Genomic DNA, 17,643 nt, shown 5'->3' on the forward strand with positions numbered 1-17,643 from the left:
ATCTGAGGGGGCAGAGCTTATTTCCAGAAGGTAAGGTAAAAGAATTGAATGAATGGGAGACTGGCCATGATGAAGTATAAAGGAGGTATAAAGAATAAGTATAAAAAGAAAAGTAAAAAACAAAATACTCAACAAAAATATATATTCTCCCCTATCTTTAATCTATCTATATATTCATCTATTTCTGGAAAAGGAGAATAGAGTATATGACATATAGGCCTATGTTTGGTGAATGAAAATAATTAAGCTATTAGAAGAAGAAGAGAGCAAGTGAGGAGAGCAAAAACAAAAGCATAAAATAAAAAACAAAAACTAACAAACAAACAACAATAATAAGAAAAAAATCGGCTAGTGAAGAAAGAGAAAGGAGCAGAGTGCATGGACTTGGAGCAGGGGAGAAGAAATTATATTAGTAAGCTAATGGAGATTACTACAATAGTAATGCCTCAATAAATCAGATAAAGAAACAAAGAGTAAAAAGAAAGGAGAGAGAAAAAACTAATGCAGGAACAGGAGAAGAGAAATATAATAAAAAAGGGAGAAGTGAGGAAGCAAGAGGTGGCATAAAGGAAAAAATGAGATAGAGTAAAATAATGATAAAAAATAAAAATAGAATGTAGAACACTAATCCAAAAAATGAAAGTTTAAAATAATAACAATAAATAAAAATAATAGTAATAAAGAAAGAAAAGAGAAAAAAATTGTTTCTTAAGTAAAATATAAAAAATAAAAATGTAAATTTTGTTTGCTTCAGCTGAGTTTCAAGCTCCCTGATAGTCAGCACCATGTTGAAACTCCCAGTGATCCACTGCTGCTCTGTGTCAGATGCAACAGCCTTGGTTTCAGCCAGGTGGGATCAATGTGCCTACTTTGTTTTTCTGCCTGTTTTCAGTCCTTTTTACACAAGCATCTATTTCTGGCATGGCCTCTAGGTGGCAGTGTTTCTGTATTAGTTTCCGGGACCAAATGGCCCTTCAATCCAGTCACTGAGGGCTCTTTCGGGGTATTCGGAATTTTTTTTTCCTAGCGGAGCTCAAGTTTTGGTGCAGCTGTGCTGCTGGGGGGTGGGGGGAGGGGGGCCGAGGGGGAGGTGCTGGTCTTCAGGAGAAAAATTTCTGTTCAGGATTGGAGGGATCGGACTGTCCAAGAACTGGCTTCCCGATAGCCTCTCCCTATGTTACTCCCCAGCTTCCACAAAATGACCTTCCCCTGCACTGCAGCCTTGGTGAGTATAATTGAAAGATCCTATGAACTGGGTTTAGTGAGTAAAAGCAAGAAAAATATAATCACAGAGCAACAGTGCCATTGCACATCTCTCTTTCCCCAGCATTGCGGGTCAGTGCAGAACTTCAGGCTGCCTTTCTGGGCACAGCCTTTCATGGCCATGGGCTTTGATGTAGAATCCCCTGCTGCCAGCAGCCCTGTGGACCCCCCTTCCACAGTCGAGCACTACACGTGTTCCCAAGGGACATGGTCTTGGTGCAGTACAGTCTTCCTCTGACACTCTAGTCCTGACTGCTTGAGTATCTCCCTCCAGCCCAGCTCCCCAATCCCACCACGCCCCAGGTGACCTCTGACCTTTCCATCCACAAATTGTCTCACCAGCTGTGTTTAATTTGCCAACTCTGGGTGGATGTTATTCAATTCAGTTGTTTCTTTTATCTGCTCCTGAGAAGTCTCAGGACCAGTCTGCCTATTTGGCTGCCATTTTATCTCCCCCTGGACAAACATTTTAGGAGCCTACAAATGGGGAGTCTGGAGTTTTGGTGTTCGTGGGTTTGCAGCCTAGGCAGCAGTTCACTGGCCAGTGTGGCTGTAGGGTCCCAGTTGGTGTCTGAGGTCTCCCTGGGTGGAGGTGAGGCTGGTATCTCAGTCACAGCCCATCACCTCTTCAAGTTAGCATGGTCTCTGCAGCAGAGCCACCCACCCCAAGAGAGATTTCAGTGATAGTAGAGACTGCCTAGCTAGGGAAGCTTGGCCAACCAGTCCCCAACAGTCCTGTGGAATATAACTGTAACACACACACACACACACACACACACCCCACACATTTATGCACTCCCCTTTTGCTCCCTCACTCACTCACTCACGGTCTCCCTCACTCCTGTCTTGTTGGCCGCCATCTTGGATCTCTCCAATTTTAACTTTATTATCCAGTTTAAAATTTTAAATTGTTCTAATACATTAATATGCAATATAGCATATCTCCTCAATATATGTGACAAAGAAACAACATACATCCAGGCAACTGAAAGTCCTAAAGACAGTTCTCTGTATTACTTGGATTACCATATAGCTGAATTTACCTAATTCATATAAATCTAGATTTAGGAGGTTATACTTTATTTGATTTTAACATGTTGCAATATGTCCAGTAAAAAATTCTTGAACATGGTATCCCAAAAAAAGAATCCTTGCCTTGGGATTTAGAGAAAATACTTTTGAAATAAATCACGATAATGTCCTTATGATAATTAGCCTTGTGCATTGGCTGCATTAGAATTGCACACCAAAGTACCATAAAAAATTGTACCCCCAAAGGCTGTAATTTGAACATTTGATTTTTTAATTATAGTTGTTATGCTTTTTAAATGTTCAAACTTTTCTTCTACCAAAAGAGAAACAAATATTTTTTATAAATGTATAAAATTTTTTAATATACCAAGCTCTGCATTATGTAGGTTTCTATATAGACTTTGAAGTCCTTCACAGTCTAATGCATATTCAAAGTAGGAGAACAAACAAAGGTATAATTCCAAAAGTACTTTTTCTAAGCACATCTGATCAACTTTTCTTAAGCTTATGTGAAATATAATACTAAATCATGTTCACTTGCATTAGTTATGTTATATTGTTATTGTCTCCTAAGCCAATATAAATGTATGCAACAAGACTGATCATGACACAAGGAAAGAGAGCAGATGCGAAATTTGAAAACATTACAATGAAAAATAGAGAGGCAATAGAATTGTAGCCCATTGGGGAAAGTGCTTATCTAGTTACTAGAGGCCTGGTGCATAAAATTCATACATGGGTAGGGTCCCTAGGCCTGGCCAGTGATCAGAATGATCTGTGGGGTGACCAGTGGAGTGAATGGGGCCCCTGCTCACACCCATCCTGGCCTGGCACCACTGCTTGCCAACCCCGCCCCCCACCGCTGCCGCCAGTTGGGGCCTACTGGCTGAAGGCAGCTCCTGCTTTGAGAGTCTGCTCCCTAGTGGTCAGTGTGCATATAGTGACTGGTCATTCAGCTGTTCAGTCAATTTGCATAGTAGGGTTTTATATAGATAGATACTTAAGAAAGATTTACTTTTGGAGGACCAAGATGGTGGCATAGGTAAATGCCTATACTCACTGCCTCCCAAACCACTTCAAAATTATATCTAAAATTCAGAACAACCATCATTTAGAACCATCTGAAACCTGGCTGAATGTTAGTCCTACAACTAAAGAAATAAAGAAGAAAGTACATTAAGATTGGTAGAAGAGGTGGAGGTGTGAAATGGACTGGCCAGACACCAATGTCTGGCTTTTTTTTTTTTTTTCACTTGGGAGGGATATCTTGGCTGAAGAGGCCTTCCATGAGGAGCAAAAGATCCCAGACCCACACCAGACTCCCAAACCAGGATTCCAGAGCTAGGAAGAGAAAGCCCTTTAACATCAGGCTATAAAAACCAGTGGGGATTGTGGCTAAGTGACATGGAGGCTGCTGGAAACCCAGCAGTACCTTTTATTTTATTTTATTTTTCATTTTAATTTTTAAAATGTATGTCTTTATTGATTTCAGAAAGAAAGGGGGAGGGAGAGAGAGAGACAGAAACATCCATTATGAGAGATAATCATTAATCGGCTGCCTCCTGCACACCCCCTACTGGGGATCGAGCCCACAACCCAGGCATATGCCCTTGGCCAGAACCAAACTTGGGACCATTCAGTCCACAGGCCAACGCACTATCCACTGAACAAACTGACTAGGACTTTTCTGTGCCTTTTAAAGTACCGGTGCACGAACTTATACATTCCTGCTTCCTCTGATTTCTTGCACCTGGTGGCTGCTTTAGAAGATCCAGACACATATGAGGAGGAATTGAATTATCTGGCATCTGGGCAGGCCTCTGGAGTGACTTTCTTCAGGGGTCATTGTTTTTATGCTGGGATAACATTCCCCCTTTCCCGTCCCCATCACAGAACAGACTGTTTCCATTAACCTGGCTCATACTGTTTTCTCTGCCCTGGTGATTCCCTTAGACCCTGCCTCATACAATTTGTAGCCTTACCTAAGCTGTTTGCAGTGGCTTTTCCATATGAATGGCATGATCTGGCTCGGGTTTCAGACCTTCCTAAAACTCTAAAAAAAAAAAAAAGTAGCAGTTGGAATCAGCCAAACCTATCAATAAGAGGTCTAAGACCCAGCACCAGCAACAGATTGCCTTGCTTCACAGCTAGGCCTTGCCTGGACACTTCCAAGCCCAATACAAATAGCAGCCATCTGCTGATCTCTCTGTAGCTCCTGCTGGGTGGCCCCAGGCAGTGGCTGACTTTGTACCTCCCCAGACGCCCCAGAGCCAGTACACCAGATAGATAGTTTGAGTCTATACTAGATTACAACTTTACACATCCACGAGGGGAAGACTCAGTGAGCACCAAAGCCTCACTGAAGCAAAGTCCTTCTCTATAGGGATCTCTCCTGCACAGCAACTCTTCCAGTATAGTCACAGTTGGCCCTCACAGCCAATTGACCTGAAGGTCAATTCCTTTAGAGCCAACAGTAATCAAGGCTCATCTACAAGACTGTGTACTGAGCCCACAAAGGGGTGTACCTAGAATACCCAGATCAGGTGACTGAGGAGACTGCGTCACTGGGCCTTACAGGACACCTACTATACAAGAACACTCAAGGAAACAGCAGTTCTACCTAATACACGGAAACAAACATAGAGAATCAGCCAATATGGGAAGACAAATAAGCATGTCACAAATGAAAGAAATGGAAGCAAGCACACTACTGGATACAGAGTTCAAAAATGGTTATAAGGTTGCTCAAGGATCCTAATGAGAGCATCAAGGTACTTAGGGAAACTTATAAGGATCTTACTGAGAATTTCAAAAACACGAAAAAGGACCTGTCAGAAAGTAAGCATACACTAACTGAAGTAAAAAATAATTTACAGGGATTCCATAGTAGAATAGAGGATTCTGAGAATCAAATCAGTGATTTGGAATATGAGGAAGCGTAAAAACACCCAATCAGACAAGCAAATAGTAAAAATAATAAAAAAATAAAGATAGTGTAAGGAGCCTGTGGGATACATTCAAGCATACCAACATTTGCATTAAGGGGTGCCAGAAGAAGAGTGCGAACAATGATACTGAAAGCCTATTTGAATAAATAATGACAGAAAATTTCCCTTACCTGGTAAAAGAAATAGAGTTAGAAGTCCAGGAAGTGCAGAGAGTCCCAAACAAGAAGTACTCAAAAATGCCCACACCAAGACACATCATAATACAAAAGAAAGGCTAATGGTTAGAACTGTTTGCTTAGTTTATTCCAGTCTAGATATGATTATCAAATTACTAAACAGTAATCTACTACCATGTATCAGTTACCATAGTCTTTTTTTTTTTTTAGTTATCATAGTCTTTATTCTTTTAACATATAACTAGATTCTTTACCTCTTTATTCTACAGTATATTTCTCTAATAAAACAACAAGTAAAAAACCAGAAAAAATACGGTGGATATAAGGGAAAACAAATTAAAACTTAAAAAGATAAACCCCCATAGGTACCACAAAATATAAACAATAATAATATAGTTTTAAAATATATTATTTTCCTTTATTTTTCTCATGAGACTTCCATGGACAGTTCTAATGACTATATAATATACATCTATATGCTATTAATGTAAAGATGATGAGTTACATACATGAAATAAATGTGTCATTGCTAGCTGAGGCAATAATACAGAATGCCATGGGAGATCATTGTTTGCATGTACTTCAAATACGCTCTTCATTTCTATAATATTCAATACCTTATTTTGTGGATTCTTATAGCCATTAACATATTTCAGTTAATTCAAATCTTCCAAATACCTTTGAATTGCATAATAGAGATCCAGTCTTTAAATGCATTTATATGGATATACCTCTTTGAATGGCCAAACAACATACAATGTTTAAAACTAAAATATAAATGTGATGATAATTAATATATATATATATATATAATACACACACACACACACACACACACACTAGAGACCTGGTGCACAAAATTTTTGCACAGGGTGGAAGGATTTCCCTCAGCCCAGCCTGCACCCTCTCCAATCTGGGACCTCTCAAGGGATGTTAAACTGCCCATTTAGACCCAATACCTGTCTAAACGGGCAGTTGGATATCCCTCTCACAATCCAGGATGGCTGGCTCCCAACTGCTCAACTGCCTGCCTTCCTGATTGCCCCTAACCACTTCTGCCTGCCAGCCTGATCACCCCCTAACCACTCCCATGCCAGCATGATTGACATCTAACTGCTCCTCTGCCAACCTGTTTGTCCCCAACTTCCCTCCTCTGCCAGCCTGGCCACAACTAACTGCCCACCCCTGCAGGGTTGATTGCCTCCAACTGCCCTCCCTTGCAGGCCTGGTGCCTCCCAACTGCCCTCCCCTGCTGGCCATTTTGTGTCCACATGGGGGCAGGATCTTTGACCACATGGGGGCAGCCATCTTGTGTGTTGGCATGATGATCAATCTGCATATTACCCTTTTATGAGATAAGATAGAGGCCTAGTGCATGGGTGGGGACCAGCTGGTTTGCCTTGAAGGGTATCCCGAATCAGGGTGGGAGTTCCCTGGGTGAGGGACCTGTGGTGGTTTGCAGGCTGGTCATGCCCCCCGGAGACCCAAGTGGAGACCCTGGTATCTGGAATTTATTTACGTTCTATAATTGAAACTTTGTAGCCTGGAGTGGAGCCAAGCCTCCTGCTCACCCTGTGGCAGCAGCCATTTCTATTGCGACTTATGTACCCCTATAATTGAAAATTTGTAGCCTTAAACAGAGGCATGGGCTGGCCAGGGTGTGCAGAAAGCTTTGCTTTCTCCGTTGCCAGGGCAACCCTAGCCTGCCCTCTCCAACTCTGTAGTTGCTGCCATTTTTCTTGGGATTTATGTTCTATAATTGAAACTTTGTAGCTTTGAGTGGAGGCCTAGGCCCGCCAGGGTGTGTGGAAAGCTTGGCTTCTGTTGCCAGGGAAACCCAAGCCTCTCAACTGCTCTCTATGGCTGCAGCCATCTTGGTTGGGGTTAATTTGCATACTTTCTCTGATTCGCTAATGGGCATGGCTTGAGTGGAGTGATGGTTAATTTGCATATTATTATTTTATTAAGTAGGATGGATATATATAAAATCATCACTAATTGGAAGTCTAGGCCACATCATTTTTAGCAAAGTGGAAGACAAGTAAAAAATACAGTATTTTAGAGTGTACAAAATGCACTTTATAATTACATTATTATCTCAGGGTTCACACCCTTCATTCCTGTGTTTCAAGTTTTGTTTTCATTCCTAGTAAAGAAATAGGTTGGAAATAGTGGACCTGCCAGACCAATGTTTTGCAAACTGCACATAGAAATACATTAGTGATTGTTGCAATAAATTAAATAGGCTCTGCAAAGAGTAATTTAAAAATACAAAATAGAATAACAAATGTCAGCATGCACGGTACACAGTAAAAAATAGTTTCATTAAAATATTTCTCAGTGTGTGTGTGTGTGTGTGTTTACAGCATCTTTATGTAAAATGCATTTCTTACTATTTTTTACAAAAGTTCAAAATAAAAACAAATTTGAAAGCCACTGGCTTACATATGTAAAGCAGGTTTCATCATCTATAGAACCATGGCTAGGAAAATGTGGCCTAGGCATGAGGGCAAGGTGGTTTTTATAGACAGACTTCAGGCTTGCTACTGTCCATTTTTATGTCAGTGACCAAACAAAAGTGAACCTTAGGGAAAGATATAGGCAAGCAGGATGGAGATGAGGGAAAGGGTGTGAGTTAATGGGGGAGTGAAAGGAGAATTTGTGTATGTGTGTGGTGTGTGTGTGTGATTGAATGAGGGATAGTTAGATCCGGCAGGAGCAGCAGGGGCTGGCAGACCAGACTCTCCTGGATAGAGAGCAACTACCACCACTGTGGGCACTGCCTGGTCTGTGGGACTCAGGCATTGAGCCCACTCCATCTTGAAGGGGAGAGCAGCCTCTTCTAGGAACTCATCAGCACCACCACACAGACAGGCCTTGGACACTGCCCGTGACTCTGCAGCCACTCCAGTCAAAATTATGATGCCCCACCCACAGACTTGCAGACCCTAGGATCTCCACCTCCAAAGGTGCATGCACCCACAGCAATAAGTGAGACTTGCCCCCTCCCCAGCAGCCAATCTCTGAATGCCACAGTCACACTATTCCAGTGCCACAGTTGCGCTTTTCAAGTGTGCAGGCCTCCTGAGCCCACCACATCATAAGGCCGCTTTTGGGTACTGCAACTAGGCACACTCCTAACCAAACAAGGGCTCACTGGCCCTGCAGTAGAAACTCTGAATTCCCCCTTCCTGGACACCTGCCCACAGACACCTGGGTCATGCAGCTTCAGTGACAGGCTCATCTGAGTTCTTGAGAACTCTGCCACTGGGAATGTGTGAACCCAACCAGGGGCACAAAGCCCCAGGCAATAGAAATTCAGACTTTTCCCACTCCCAGCAGCCTTCCCACCGACACCTCAGTCATGTGGATTCAGAGCAAGGGTCTATCTGAGTTCACTTCCTTAGTAATTTGCCCTGGGGTACCTCTGTGAGCAGCTACTGGGCATGCACAAATTCAACCAAAGACTTAGCAGCAAATACTGAGTTTTCCCACTTCACAGCTGCCAACATATGAACACCACAGTTGTGTTTATCCAGCACACAGGCCTACTGAGCCCAAGGCCACAAAGGCGGCTCATGGATGCTTCTGTAAGCCCCCATTGGGCGTACTTGTATCCAAACAAGGGTGCACAGCTCTGACAATAGAAATTCAGACTTAACCCCCTTCTGGCTGCCTTCCTACAGACACCTTGGTCACACAGCTTCAACATAAGGGCCACACTGAGTGCACAGCCCTGGGAAATGGCTCCTGGGTGCCTCTGCAAGCCACTTCTGGGTGCATATGAATCCAACAGAGGTGCAAGGCCCCAGTAGCAAAAACTGAGTCTCCCCACTCCACAGCTGCCAACCTCTGGACACCATACTTGCACCTTTCTAGAGTGCAGGTCTCCTGATCCCCACTACCCCAACAGATGACTCCTGAGTGCCTCTGTGAGCCCCCGCTGGGCACGCACAATTTCAACCAAGGGCACAAGGCAGCAAAAATTGGGACATCCCCCTCCCCGGCTACTGACCTCTGGACACCACAGTTGTACCTTTCCAACACACAGGCATACTAAGCCCTCTGCTCCTATAGGTGGCTCCTGGATGCCATTTTGAGCCCCAGCTATGCGTGCTCGTATCCAAACAAGGGTGCATGGCCTTAGCAGTAGAAATTTGGACTTCTCCTTCCCAGCTGCCTATCCACAGATAGCACGGTTGCATGGTTTCAGCACACAGGACCCCTGAGGATACCACCCCAGTGGGCAACTCCCAGGTGCCTCTGTGAGCTGCCATTAGTTTCACTTGTATCCAATCAACAGCTCAAGGATCTTGCAGCAGAAACTTGAACTTTTCGCGCCACAGTTGCCAACCTCCAGTCACTGCAGTTGCACTGAGCCTGCTTCCCTGGCCTCTGGCATCCAGTCTATGAGGTAGTGCCACCCTCGCACAAGGGCCCTCAAGCCCAGTGCCCCAGTAGACGTCTCCAGGACAATTCTGTAAGCTGCCATTGGGCATGCCTATCCAACCAAGGGCACACATCACCCAAAGCAGAAACTGGGGCTTCTCCTTCCATGGGGCTCGTGGCACACTACAATCACTCCGATCCAGTGTGTGAGCCTCATGAGCACACATCCTTTGCAGATGGCTCCTGGGCCTCTCTGTGTGCTGCCACTTGGCATGTGCCTCTCCAACTAAGGATGCATGGCTTCCACAGCAGGATCTATAACATCGCCCTCCTGGCTAACTACCTCTGGACAGCTTGGTGAGTTTCCGAGGACTTGAACCCTGGACAAGGTCACATTGTTTCAGCCACAGACACCAATATTCCAACATCCCCAGATGCTGGATCCTGAACCCCTCATGATTCAGAGAGGGAAATCACTTTTGCCAGAGTCCCACTGCTTCAATCACAGACTACAAGACACCCACCCCCCAATGTCATGGGCTATGGGCCCCTCATAGTGAGTTGCAGAGTGACACAATCCAGCAAGATTCACACCACAGTGGCCCAAGCTATAGTATCTAAGCCTCAGGACCCAAGACTCCTTCCTCCCAGCCCATGGACTCAGGTAACCCACAGTGAGCACATACCAGTGAGACCTCACACATCCTTATCCACAAGAGCCAGAATCACAATCACATCAAAAACAGCTTGCACAATGGAGCCGGGGGTGAGTCACATTGCAAACTCAAGATGAAAATTCATGCAGGAATGAGAAAATAACATTCAAAATCCAACTTCATCAAGAGTACCCAAATAGCTCAAGTAGGGAATTCCACTAGATCAGCAATCCCAGGATATCTGAGAGAACACAACTCTAGCACCACCCCCAAAAGAATCTGGGTAGCAAAGCAGTTGGATCTAAGAAACAGAAACAAAATGTTACAGTAAAAAATAGGGAGACAAAAACACAATCCCCAAAGGAAAGAAAAAGAGAACCCACAATAAAGGGAATTAAATGAAATGGAGGCAAGCAACATCTCAGAGACAGAATAAAGAGTAATGGCTATAAGGATTCTCAAATGATTGGATGAGAAATACACACAACTCAAGAATTATAAGTAGCTGAATGAGAATGTCACCAACATGAAAAGTAACCAAGAGAAAATGAAGAATGACATAGCTGCAATAAAGAAAACAATGGAGGCTTAAATGGTAGACTAGAAGAGGCTGAGGACCGCATCAGCAAAATAAAAGACAAGGTAGAAAAAAACAAACAAACAAAAAAAACAAACAAACAAAAAAAAAACACAAACACAAACACAGCAACAACTGGAAAGAATATTAAAAAGCAAGAGGAGAGCCTAAGGGAGCTTTGGGCAACCAAAAGCAAAACAACATCCACATAATAGGGATACCAGAAAGAGAGGAAACTGAACAAGGAATAGAAAACCTGTTTGAAGAAATAATGACAGAAAACTTCCCTGATATTGGCAAGAAAAGAACTATGCAAGTCCAAGGAGCACATAGTGTCCCAAACAAAATGAACCCATAAAGACCAACACCAAGACACATCATAATTAAATTGGCAAACATCAAAGACAAAGGAAGAATATTAAAGGCTGACAGAGATAGAAAGTTAACTACAAGGGATCTCCAATTAGAATATCAACTGATTTCTCAAAAGAAACATACCAACCCAATAGGGAATAGAATAAAATAGATAAAGTGATGCAAAACATGGGACTGAATCCAAGAATACTATACCAGCAAGATTATCATTCAAAATTGAAGGTGGGATCAGGAGCTTCACAGATGAAAAATAGTTAAGAGAGTATTTTACCACCAAACCAGCAATGTAAGAAATGCTAAAGGGACTGCTGTAAAAAGAAGAAACAGACAGGTAAGAAGGAACACAAACATTAAGAATAAAAATAACTACAAACAAGTACTTATCAATAATAACATTAAACATAAATGTATTAAATTATCTAATCAAAAGACACAGGGTAGCTGAATGTATAAGAAAACATGACCCTTATATTTGCTCTCTGCAAGAGTCCCACCTCAGAATAAAGGATTACCACAGACATAATGAGGGGAAGGAAAAAGTATTTTTTAGGCAAATAGAAATGAGAAAAAATCTTGGGTTGTATTACTTATATTTGACAAAATAGACCTCAAAGTAAAAGCCGTAACAAGAGATAAGGAATACCACTTCATAATACTAAAAGGAGCAATTCAACAAGCGGATATAACTCTGTAAACATATATGCACCCAGTACAAGAGCACCCAAATACATAAAACAACTTCTGGAAGATATCAAGGGAGAGATCAATAGCAATATAATCATAGTAGGATTCTTTAATATCCCACTGACACTACTGGACAAGTCCTCTAAACAAAAATTCACCAAAGAAACAGCAACCCTAAATGATTCACTAGATAAAATTAAGTTAATCGACATCTTCAGAATATTTCACCCAAAAGCTACAGAATATACATTCTTCTCAAGTGCACATGGGACATTTTCAAAGATAGACCACATATTAAGACACAGGCAAAGTGTCTTCAAATTCAAGAATAGAAATCATAACAAGCATCTCCTCAGATCATTATAGCATAAAAATAGAAATCAACTATAGTAAAAACATGAAAGAATCAAACAATTGGAGGCTAAATAGCATGATATTAAACAATGACTGGATTACCAGAGAGACCAAAGAAGAAATTAAAAGCATCCTGGTAACAGATGACAATGAAAACACAACGATTCATAATTTATGGGACACAATGAAAGCAGTCCCGAGAGGGAATTTCATAGCTCTACAGGCCTAACTCAAGAAACAAGAAAAAAAATGGTAATTATCTAAATTTGCAAATCAAATAATTATGAAAAGAGAACAAGAAAAGCCCACAGTAACCAGAAGGAAGGAAATAATAAAGATTGGAACAAAAATAAAAGACGGAGACAAAACACACACACACACACACACACACACACACACACACACACACACCAAAAACAAAAAACAAAAACAAAAACAAAACAAAACAAAACAAAAAAGCCCAACAACAATACAAAAGATTTTTAAAAAAAGAGTTAGTTCTTTGAAAGGATAAATAAGATTGATGAACATCTATCTAGACTCACCAAGAAACAAAGAGAGAATACCCCCCCAAAAAAAATCAGAAATGAAAGAGGTGAAGTAACAACTGACTCCACTGATATACAAATGTTTGTAAAAAAAATACTGTGAACCTCTACTCCATCAAACTGGACAACCTCGATTAAATGGGCACATTCCTAGGAAAATACAAGCTTCCAAAACTGAATCAGGAAAATTCAAAAAACCTGAATAGGCCGATAACTACTTATGAAATTGAAACAGTAATCAAAAAGCTTCCAGCAAAAAAAAAAAAAAAAAAAAAAAGCCCTGGACAAGATGGGCACACAGGGGAGTTTTACAAAAAATAAAATTCAAATGGAAGCCACACTGCCAAACTCTTTCTATGAAGCCTGTAGTATCCTAATACCAAAACCCAGATAAAGACACCAAAAAGAAAGAGAATTACAGGGTAATATCCCTGGTGAACATAGATGCTAAAATCCTCAACAAAATTCTAGCAAACCAGATTCAGCATTACATTAGAAAGATCATACGCCATGACCAAGTGAGATTTATTCCAGGAATTCAAGGTTAGTACAATATTCACAAATCAATAAATGTGATACATCACATAAAAGATTGAGAGACAAAAATTACAGTTATAATAATTGATTCAGAAAAGGCATTTGACAAAATCCAACACCCTTTTCTGATAAAAAATGCTTAACAAAGTGGGAATAGAGGGATTATACCTCAACATAATAAAAGCCTTATATGACAAACCTACAACCAACATTATACTCAATGGCCAAAAACTAAAACCATTTCCTCTAAGAACAGGAACAAGACAGTGATGCCCACTTTCACAACTCCTGTTCAATATACTACTAGAAGTGGTAGGCAAAGCAATCAGACAAGAAGAAGCAATAAAAGCCATCTAAATTGGAAAAGAAGTAAAACTGTTCTTATTTGCAGATGACTTGATAATGTACTTGGAAAACCCTAAAGACTCCACCCAAAATTATTAGACTTAATAAATGTATTTGTCAATGTAGCAGGCTACATAATTAATGCCAACACATGTATGGCATTTTTATACATCACTAATGAACTTACAGAAAGAGAGATTAAAGAAACAATCCCATTTTCCATTGTACCAAAAAAATTAAGGTACCTGTGAATAAACTTAACTAAGAAGGTAAAAGACCTGTACTCAAAAAACAACAGGATGTTGAAAAAAGAGATAGCTGAAGACATAAATAGCTGGATGAGGATACCATGTTCATGGCTTGGTAGAATCAACATCACTATAATGTCCATACTACCCAAAACAATCTATAAATTCAATGCACTCCCCATTAAAATACCAACAGCAGCCGAAACCGGTTTGGCTCAGTGGTAGAGCATAGGTCTGTGGACTGAAGGGTCCCAGGTTTGATTCCGGTCAAGGGCATGTACATTGGCTGCGGGCACATCCCCGGTGGGGGATGTGCAGGAGGCGGCAGGTCGATGTTTCTCTATCATCGACATTTCTGGCTCTCTATCTCTCTCCCTTCCTCTCTGTAAAAAATCAATCAAATATATATATAAAAAAATACCAACAGCATATTTCACAGACTTAAAATGGACTTCAAAAATTTCATCTGGAATTAAAAAAAAAGACCCTGAATAACTGCAAGAATCCTGAGAAAGAACAACGTAAGAGGGATCTCAATACCAGATATCAAGCTGTATTACAAAGCCGCTATTCTCAAAACAGCCTGGGACTGGCACAAGAACAGACATATACAATAGATCAATTGAATAGAATAGAGAACCAGAAATCGACACAAATCACTATGCTCCATTAATGTAGGACAAAGGAGGCAAGAGCATGCAATGGAGTCAAGATAGTCTCTTCAATAAATGTTTTTTGGAAAATTGGACAGATACATGCATAAAAATGGAATTAGACCACCAACTTACACTGTACACAAAAATAAATTCAAAATGGATAAAGGAATTAAACGTAAGATGGGAAACCATAAAAATCTTAGAAGAAGCCATAGGCAACAAAATATCAGACATTTGTCGTAGCAATATATTTATCAATACAGCTCCTAGGGCAATGTAAATAAAAAGATAAAATAAACAAATGGGATTACATCAAAATTAAATGCCTCTCCACAGCAAAGTAAACCATCAACAAAACAACAAGAAAGCCCAATGCATGGGAGAACATGTTTGCCAATGTTATATCTGATAAAGGTTTAATCTGTAACATTTACAGGGAACTCATACAACTTAACAAAAGGAAGATAAACAACCCAATCACAAAAATGGGCAATGGACCAGAAGAGATAATTTTTGAAAGAGGACATAAGGAAGGCCAAGAGACATATGAAAACATGTTCAAAGTCACTAATCACCTGAGAGATGCAAATCAAAAGGACAATGAGGTAACATTTTATACCTGTCATAATGTCTATCATCAACAAATCAATAAATGACAAATGCTGGCAAAAATGCAGAGAAAAAGGAACCCTCCTTCACTGCTGGTTTGAATGCAGAATTGTGCAGCCACTGTGGAGAACAGTATGGAGTTTCCTCAAAAAATTTAAAATGGAATTCCCATTTGACCCAGTGATCCCACTTCTAGGAATATATCCCAAGAAATCAGAAACACCAATAAGAAAGGATATAAGCACCCTTGTTTTCAAAGCAGCACGATTTACAATAGCAAAGATTTGAAAACAGCCTATAAGTGCCCATCAGCAGATCAGTGGATTAGAAAACTGTGCTATATCTACATAATGGAATACTATGCTGTAGTAAAAAGAAAGGTACTCCTACCATTTGCAACAGCATGCATGGAGCTGGAGAGCATTACAAATGAAATAAGTCAGTCAGAGAATGATAAATATAACATGATATAGCTCATTTGCAAATTATAATGAACAACATAAACTGATGAATAAAAACAGGTCCAGAGAGGGAGAAGCATAGATCAGATATTCAAACCTCAGAGGGAAGGTAGGGGAGGGTGGAAGTAATGGGTAGAGATCAACCAAAGGACTTGTATGCAAAGGACTTGTATGCATAAGCAATGGACATGGACACCAGGTGTGTGAGGGCATGAATGAGAGTGAGGTGGGGGGCAATGAGGAAATAAGGACACATATGTAATATCTTAACAATAAAATAAAAGTGAACCTGATGTAGATATGCTGCAAAAGTATCAAGCTATGTCCAAATAGTCAACAAATAAATGTCATTTTTTTTCAAAAATTAAAATTATTGAGTTGATATTGGTTAACAAGATTATATATATATATATATATATATATATATATATATATATATATATGATTGCTATAATGGATTGTGTGATAACCATCCATACTAAGATCACCTTCTGTCACCATATATTAGGCCCCTTTTAATATTTATTATCCCCCAATCCCTTCCCTCTGATAACCACCATACTGTTGTCTCCATCATTTCTCATGTGTACATATCATGACCTTAGGATATTTTATTTTATTTTATTTTATTGATAAATCAAAATAAGTCCTGATTGTTATCCATTTTTAAAATGAAATGAAAAATCCCCCATACATTGCTGAGCCATTTTCTGTTTTCATCACTAGCTCTATTTATTTTGAAATTAGAAGTTCCCATATATTTTTAATTTAATAACTGGAGGCCTGGTGCACAAAATGTGTGCACTCAGAGGGGGAAGGGTCCCTCAGCCTGGACTGCACCCTCTCACAGTCCAGGAGCCTTCAGTCAGACATCCTTATTGCTGTCACAGAGGTGGGAGATACCCCCACCTCTGCTGCTGTGCTAGCCAGCCATGAGCCAAATTTTTGGCTGAGCTGTGCTCTCCCTGTGGGAGCACACTGACCACCAGGGGACAGCTCCTGTATTGAACATCTGCCCCCTGGTGGTCAGTGCATGTCATAGAGACTGGTCATTCTGCTGTTTGGTTGATTTGCATATTAGCCTTTTATTATATAAGATAATGTCTTATTATGGGCAAGGCCTCTAATTGAGTATTTTTAGGTAGTTACAGGGAGGGGCAGAATCTTCACTTGAGCCTGAAGCTAAAATTTCTCTTAGCTCAAAAATCTTCATACCACTGAGACACATCTCAGTGAGACTCATTCTGAACCCCCACATTGTTCTATTATGTGTATAAGTATTGGGAACCATCTTTTCTCTTTAGTGAGAGGAACCTTTTGTTATGTTGGAATGACTAACTTTATCTCATGAGTTGTGTTTTGGCTTCAAGCCTGTATCCAGTATTCATGTAGCAACTTTAGCTCTTCTGTTCAATATTTACCTGGCATATCTTTCATTTTCTTTTCTCTAAATCTTTCTAAAATTTTATATATTAGATAGGAAAAGACCATGGACACAGACAATAGTCTGGCGAAGGCCTGGAAGGGGCAGGTGCAGGGTGGAGGAGATGAATGGAGGGAAAAAAACAAACTAAAACAAAGGGACACCTGTAATACTTTCAACAATAAAGATACATTTTAAATAAAGGAAAAATCTTAAAAAGAGTTTTATGTGAAATTATATAAATAATTGCTCTACACTGTACTTTATATTCTCAACTCCTCTCAAAGAGATATTAATTGACCCTGTGTTCACTTAATATAAATTGACTCTATGTTCACTGACTCCAGGACTGACTTCTGTCA

Source organism: Pipistrellus hanaki (genome assembly GCF_964339955.1).
Source record: "Pipistrellus hanaki genome assembly, chromosome: X".
NCBI classification, from domain to species: domain Eukaryota; kingdom Metazoa; phylum Chordata; class Mammalia; order Chiroptera; family Vespertilionidae; genus Pipistrellus; species Pipistrellus hanaki.